This window comes from Notolepis coatsorum (genome assembly GCF_963971535.1).
Source record: "Notolepis coatsorum genome assembly, chromosome: 19".
Classification (NCBI taxonomy): Eukaryota; Metazoa; Chordata; class Actinopteri; order Aulopiformes; family Paralepididae; genus Notolepis; species Notolepis coatsorum.
The window spans coordinates 40,067,932-40,074,428 of record NC_140183.1 but is presented as its reverse complement, the minus strand read 5'-3'; positions in this window follow the sequence as shown (position 1 = coordinate 40,074,428).

Genomic DNA, 6,497 nt, shown 5'->3' with positions numbered 1-6,497 from the left:
TCAGAGGAATTCATAGCCTGCAAGTTAAATACAATACCAACCATATCTGCTACAGGGCGCCCCATGACATGCCCCAGTATAGCCAATTGATCATCGCAGTCCTCCAACACTGTAATCAGTTTGAGCAACTCCAGCCGAAGCATCCTGCAGAGAATGGCACAGTGTGAGAGCGAGAGAGAGAGAGAGAGAGAGAGAGAGAGAGAGAGAGAGAGAGAGAGAGAGAGAGAGAGAGAGAGAGAGAGAGAGAGAGAGAGAGAGTCCGTACACAACAACACATGCCCACAGCTACAATAATCAACTACTGCTCTTTCCAGCAGCGAACTCGTTCGTCGTTTCATATGATCAAAGAGGATATATGAATTGTATTTATCCCACTGATACTCACGTTTAGTGGAAACACCGAGTTGCGAGTTGTTAGCTATCGTTAATTGAGCTGAAAAGTTATTCACGTTTACAATGTACCTCACTGTGTAAACTTTACATTGATCTCCATGACAACACAAACGCAGTGAACGAGGACCCACAACACACAAGCCCCCCCCCTCGTGTAGAAGTCTTCACTGAGCGCTTGTGTTATGTGTGGAACTTACCACCCAGCTAAACAATATTCGAGAATTGAGATAGCGCTACAATTAAGAGTAAGACATATTAAATAAATCAAGCAATTTCGACCAGGCATATCTGTTATTACCTACCTAGTCTAAAAACACGAGGAAGTCGGAGTCGGACCATCGATGGGACCATGAAGTGTTCCTCTTGCGCTCAGTAAATTGAAAAGCTCTTAGCGCACAGGACAGGAGACTGCGAAGTTAACATAATACCGTAATGTATTAGTTCATTGACCCCCACTAAACTCGCCATCGTTATGATCTCACATTTTCATACCGAAGATATGTTCTTGACTTGTTATTGAAAATGCTGTCAAAACAGACGTACGTTTTGCACTGGATGCAATCAGGAAACTCCATCACTACACTGCACAGAAACGATGGGACGCCGTCCGCTGACATTACACAGCGAGTGAGTGAGCAACACTGTAATAGGCAATTATTATCTATGGAGTATGGTTTTGTCAATATTCCAATGTACAGTTTTGCTTGTACAGTTGTATAGTGTTCCCCAATCAGGCATGCGTTGTTCATGGCACGGGGTACCACTCAGTGGTACCTCACTGAGTATTAAAGATTTGAGCAGAAGCGCGTGCACGCACATGCACGCGCTCGCGAGAACGCGCTGCGCTCGGCTCGGATCGTTGTGTTTACCTGCGGCGCTACCTCGCATTATCATAACAATAGCCGCTATAGGCTGGTGTCTTCAACCAGTCTGGGACTCTTTGTGATGTAAATATGGAACGTCCCAAGTTGCCGCTGCCCACAGAGTGCACCGCCGTCCAAAGGTGAACGACGGCGAACGAAGGGCCAAATCAAAATAGCCGTCAATTCCGAATTGACAACTGTTTTGATTCAACCCCCCACCCACCACCACTCACCCCCGGACAACAACACACTCTGCAAACAGCAGCAACCCGGGACATTCCATATCTACATCACAAACTTCGGGACTGAGTAGATAATTAATTAATCTTCTCTTTATTTTTATTATTTATATTAAAACTGAATCAAACCATAAACAAGGTTGCCTGTTGGGATGTTAGATCCTAATGTGAAAAACTGATTTTATATGTCTGCACTTTATGTGCTCATTTTATGCCTGTCTTAATTCTGTTGTGAAGCACTTTGAGCTGCAGTTTCTGTATGAAAGGCTATACAAACAAAGTGTATTATTGTGCGCGAGGGAACATATGCGCATGCGCGCGCGCGTGCGCGCGGCGTCATTATCCTGCGTGGCGGCTCAGCCCATAATAACAACGCAACGCTGTCCCCAATCCCCACCCACCCTATACCCAACCCCCCCCCCCCCCCCACCCAACCACCTCCAATGTACAGTTTTTACGTAAAATGTATATACTCTCTTTTCTGGACTCTTTGTATCACAAACAGTACTGTATTTGCAAATCTGGTATGTCATAAATGTATAGATGTAGCAGTTGTACTGTCTATCTGTATGTCATGTATGTCATATTGTCCCGATGAATTGTAGCAGGGGAAAAAGTAGTTGGATATAGAATAATAGAATAATTTCCACGTGAGCCCATGGTGTGATAGCCCAGTGGTTCTCAACCTTTTTGGTCCTTGAGCCCTAAAAACAGAGGGATGCCTGTTTGCGACCCCTTTAGTGAAGCATAGTAGACAGAATGGTTTGGGAATAGCACTGCACACGACCGCAGCAGACTGCATAGAGTGGCTCGATCAGCTGAACACACCATCGGAGGTGGGCTTCCCACTCTCCAAGACATTTACACCAGGCGATGCAGAGCCAAGGCTAAGAGAATAATCAAGGACTCTAGCCACCCAAACAACTGCCTCTTTGCACTGCTGCTGTCAGGCAAGCGCTTCTTCTTCATCTTCTTTCGTGTAACGTCAGAGGTCCAACTCCGTATCTTGTAGCCATGCCCTTAACTCTGGTCCCACATCAAAGAGGCTGGCTTCCGAGGGTGGTTTGTATAGGGGGCAGATGGTCAGGATGTGGTCAACAGTCTGCTCAGGGTCTCCACACTCACATGCAGCGCTGTCTGCCAGGCCCCACTTCTTTAATGATGCTTTAGCGACCGACCCCAGATCTTAAACGGTTCAGCAGAACCCATTGCCGGCGTGGAAGATCGTGGAGTCTCATGGCCAGTAGCCTACAGAGAGACTCAAAAGGAGCTTCTATCCCTAGGCCATCAGGCTGCTCAATGTGGACTCAATGTAGCATTAACTCATCCATTCTAACATATCATTGCACATAGGGATGCACCGAATGGGAAATTCTTGGCCGAAACCGAAAATAGGAAACAGTTGGCCGAAAACCGAATGCCGAAAGGCCGAAAATTATTAATATAAATATATATATATAATGTTTTTTTTTGTTCAGCTACCTGAACATGCAAAAAGACATGATTATGGCAAAACTTAACTTAAATAATATTAATAATCACTATTATTATTAAAACATTTATTCAGCACTTTTGAATGCATACATTAATTCCAGACTGACTGCTGAAAGATTGTACAATTTAAACATTTTCTCTCTGCATACAACAAAATGTGCATTAAAGTCAAGTGCATTTTCTTTTCTCTGTAGGATAACTACAACAAAGTGCATTCAGAACAAAGCCAAGATGCTTTAAAACTGCATAAAGAGAGGGAGAATAGCTTATAGCAGACTTAATGATGTTACTGTAGTGCAGGGCTATTCAACTGGCGGCCCGCGGGATGATTCTGACTGGCCCGCCAAAGATTACATGATAATAAAAAAAAATAAAAAAATTTACTTTTTTCTTTTCATGTCAACGTTAACACGCACAATTGAGCCAAAAGTCACTCAATTAATGACAGATTTCATTGATAAATTGAGGGAAAACTTTGCAAGTCGATTTGATGAATTTGACATGTCCAGAGTATTGATGCATTTTGTGAGCAACCCATTTGCCAATGTAGCTGCTATTTCCACAAAAGGACAAGAGTTCTGTAATGGGAATTATTAAAGGACAAACGATGAGCCGTTTACATTAATCATTCTGAGTCATTATTCATAATAATAAAAAGGTTTATTCAATAAAGAAAGGTTATGACAGCGTGGCCACGCTGCCAGGCCAGTCTCCCCCCCAGAGACAGACATGTTAACCCACTAGCGTCTGACAGGGGACTGACCCAGAGCCTTGGTCAGACATACAATTGAGTACATGAAATGACGTAGAAGAAAACAAAATGGCTGGTTAGAGAAATTAATAATACGACTATGTAGGGCTGGGCGATATGACGATATTATATAAATATCGGGTACAGTTCATTAACGATACACTTTTTAAACGTATCGTGGATATTGTGATGTTTTGCCCAAGAGGATTGTGTGGCGTCAATCTGGTCCACACGTTGAAACTTTTGAACAGCGCCGCCCCACACACACACTACTGCATCAAAGTTACTACTTATGATAACAAAGGCATTCGTTTTGTGGCATTAACGTTATATAGTTACACGTTCAATAACATCAGCGTATTTACATAGCAACGTCCGAGGTCGACCTAGATAGATAGCAAGCATTAGTCGTTCATATCTCAGCCCGTGCTGACTCAGTTGTGCCCATTCTGCGGTCTGTTAATAAAGTTTTCAATCAGACAGATGTATGGAAAGGCTTTTATTATAACATTCGTTGCAGTAACATTATGCCTCGTTTAGTCATCCTGCGGAGCTAAAAGCTAAATGTCGGCCACGGGGAGCTACCGCTACCGTTGTTGTTGTCGTTGAGCTGAGCTCTCGTCAAAATCAATGGCAGATATAGCGGAAGTAAAAAATGAATACGTGCTTGCCGATTGGTGCTAAGAACAGCAGGGCGGGTGCAAGCGGTGTGACGTAATTGGCAGACTCGACTGTCAATCAAAATGATTCTGCTTGCCGTCTGAATGAATGAAAACGTTATTAACAGATTGAAGAATGGGTACAATACAGTACAGCTCAATACAACAACAGTGGACTGGAGGATGCAGACCAGAGAAAGACTTTCGTCTTGTTTACATCAGGGTCCCCCATTTTCAATTCATCATATTTCATATCTAAATCATATAATATCTCATTGCTAAATATATGCAATATATAATCTAATAATCCAATAATCTAAATCTAATATATAATATAAAAATGCTAAATGCATGGGTATTTTATTTTGTCTTTAATGTTAGCTTGCAAACTCAAATACCGTCTTGGTAAGCCTCATAATGAATTGTTTGGGGAAAAATAGAAAAACATCGTGATGCGTATCGTGTATCGCCGAAAGGTCAGAAAATATCGTGATATCATATTTAGGCCATATTGCCCAGCCCTACGACTATGTTATGGCTAAGCCTGGAAGGAAAACAGCTCCATCTTACAGTTCCCATGACCTTGGGTTATGGCTCTATGGCTGGGAGAAACAGCAACTTCGTTATGACTGAGATAATATCAGAGTAATCTTAAAGAGACCAGTAAATCTGGTCGGACTGAAACTCAAGCTGTATGACATGATAAAATAACAGAGACTCATAATGACATGATAATATATTCCACGACAGTTCCTTGCATCACTTCACATTGATGAAGGTCTCCTGCAACTTGAAATAATTGACATGCAAGCATCATCTGCTCTGAAGCAGGCACTTGAGAATGAATCCACCACAACATTTTGTGTATGTCAAAGTGTATTCATGTCAAGACATTCCCCAAAATAAAAACGCTGGCAATATCTGTGCTAACAATGTTTGGCTCAACATACACCTGTGAATCCAGTTTCTCTCACATGAATGCCATTAAAACAAGCTACGTGCCTCCTTGACAAATGAGCATTTGCATCACTGTTTGCGGGTAGCCCTCACTTCCTATGAACCCTCTTTCTCTGCCATTGCCCAGTCAAAGAAGTGCAATCGCTCTCATTAGATGTGTGTATGTAGGCTAGGCCTGTCTGCCCCCCACCCCCCTGATGTTTGAGAGTTAAGAGTGGACAATAAGTGCTAATAAGATGCTGTGATTTGCTGTTGTTGCACAGACATGAAGCACTTTTTCATAAGCTCAGCTGCACTATAAATGTGTTTTTTTGTTCAAGTGTTGATGTTAGAATGTTCAGATGCACATCATGCACTTGTTTGTTTTTTATTTAATTTTTATATTGAAATGTTGAAGAGGAGATGTTGCAGTTGTTGCACAGTCATAAATGAAGCACTTTCTGCAGGAGATGTTGCAGATGTGGCACATAAATGAAGCACTTTTTTTGAAAGGTATACTACTTTTGCAATGTAGTTAAATAAAAGTTGTGAAAATGTGGTTGCGTGTTGTGTAAAGTGTACATATATTCATAGCACGGGGAGGCGCCGTGGCAGTCCGGCCCCTGGCCCCTTGGGTTTCTGACAATGTGGCCCCCTGAACAATTTAGTTGAATAGCCCTGCTGTAGTGGCTACTGTCATAATTCACGGCGTTCTAGCCTACATGGAAGGACTGTTGTATTTACTACATCTCCCGTGACTCTTAGCGGGGGATGACGTAGCTTAAGAGAGACGAGTGAAAGAGGACCGGAAGCGCTGTTAGCTAGCTTAACGCTAACGTTAGTTAAAAAGGTTTTTAACCGCGACGGGCAAATATAGTAATGGCGAGGATATAAAGCATGTTAAAGACGCATTTATTTGACATGTTGCTCGCGGAGTTTACATAGAAAAAGCGCGACTCGCAAGAGGAGTTATCACAGGCTTTAGAACGCAGGACTGAAGAGCTCACGTTACACGTTGCGCATGTAATGACTGAAGCCGCGTTTTGATTATGTCATCACAACAACACGTTAGGTTACGAACGTAACCCTGTTCTTTGACATTCTGTGATATTTTTTCGGTGCTAAATAGTAAAAGTAAAATTTGCATCAAATTCAAAACAGT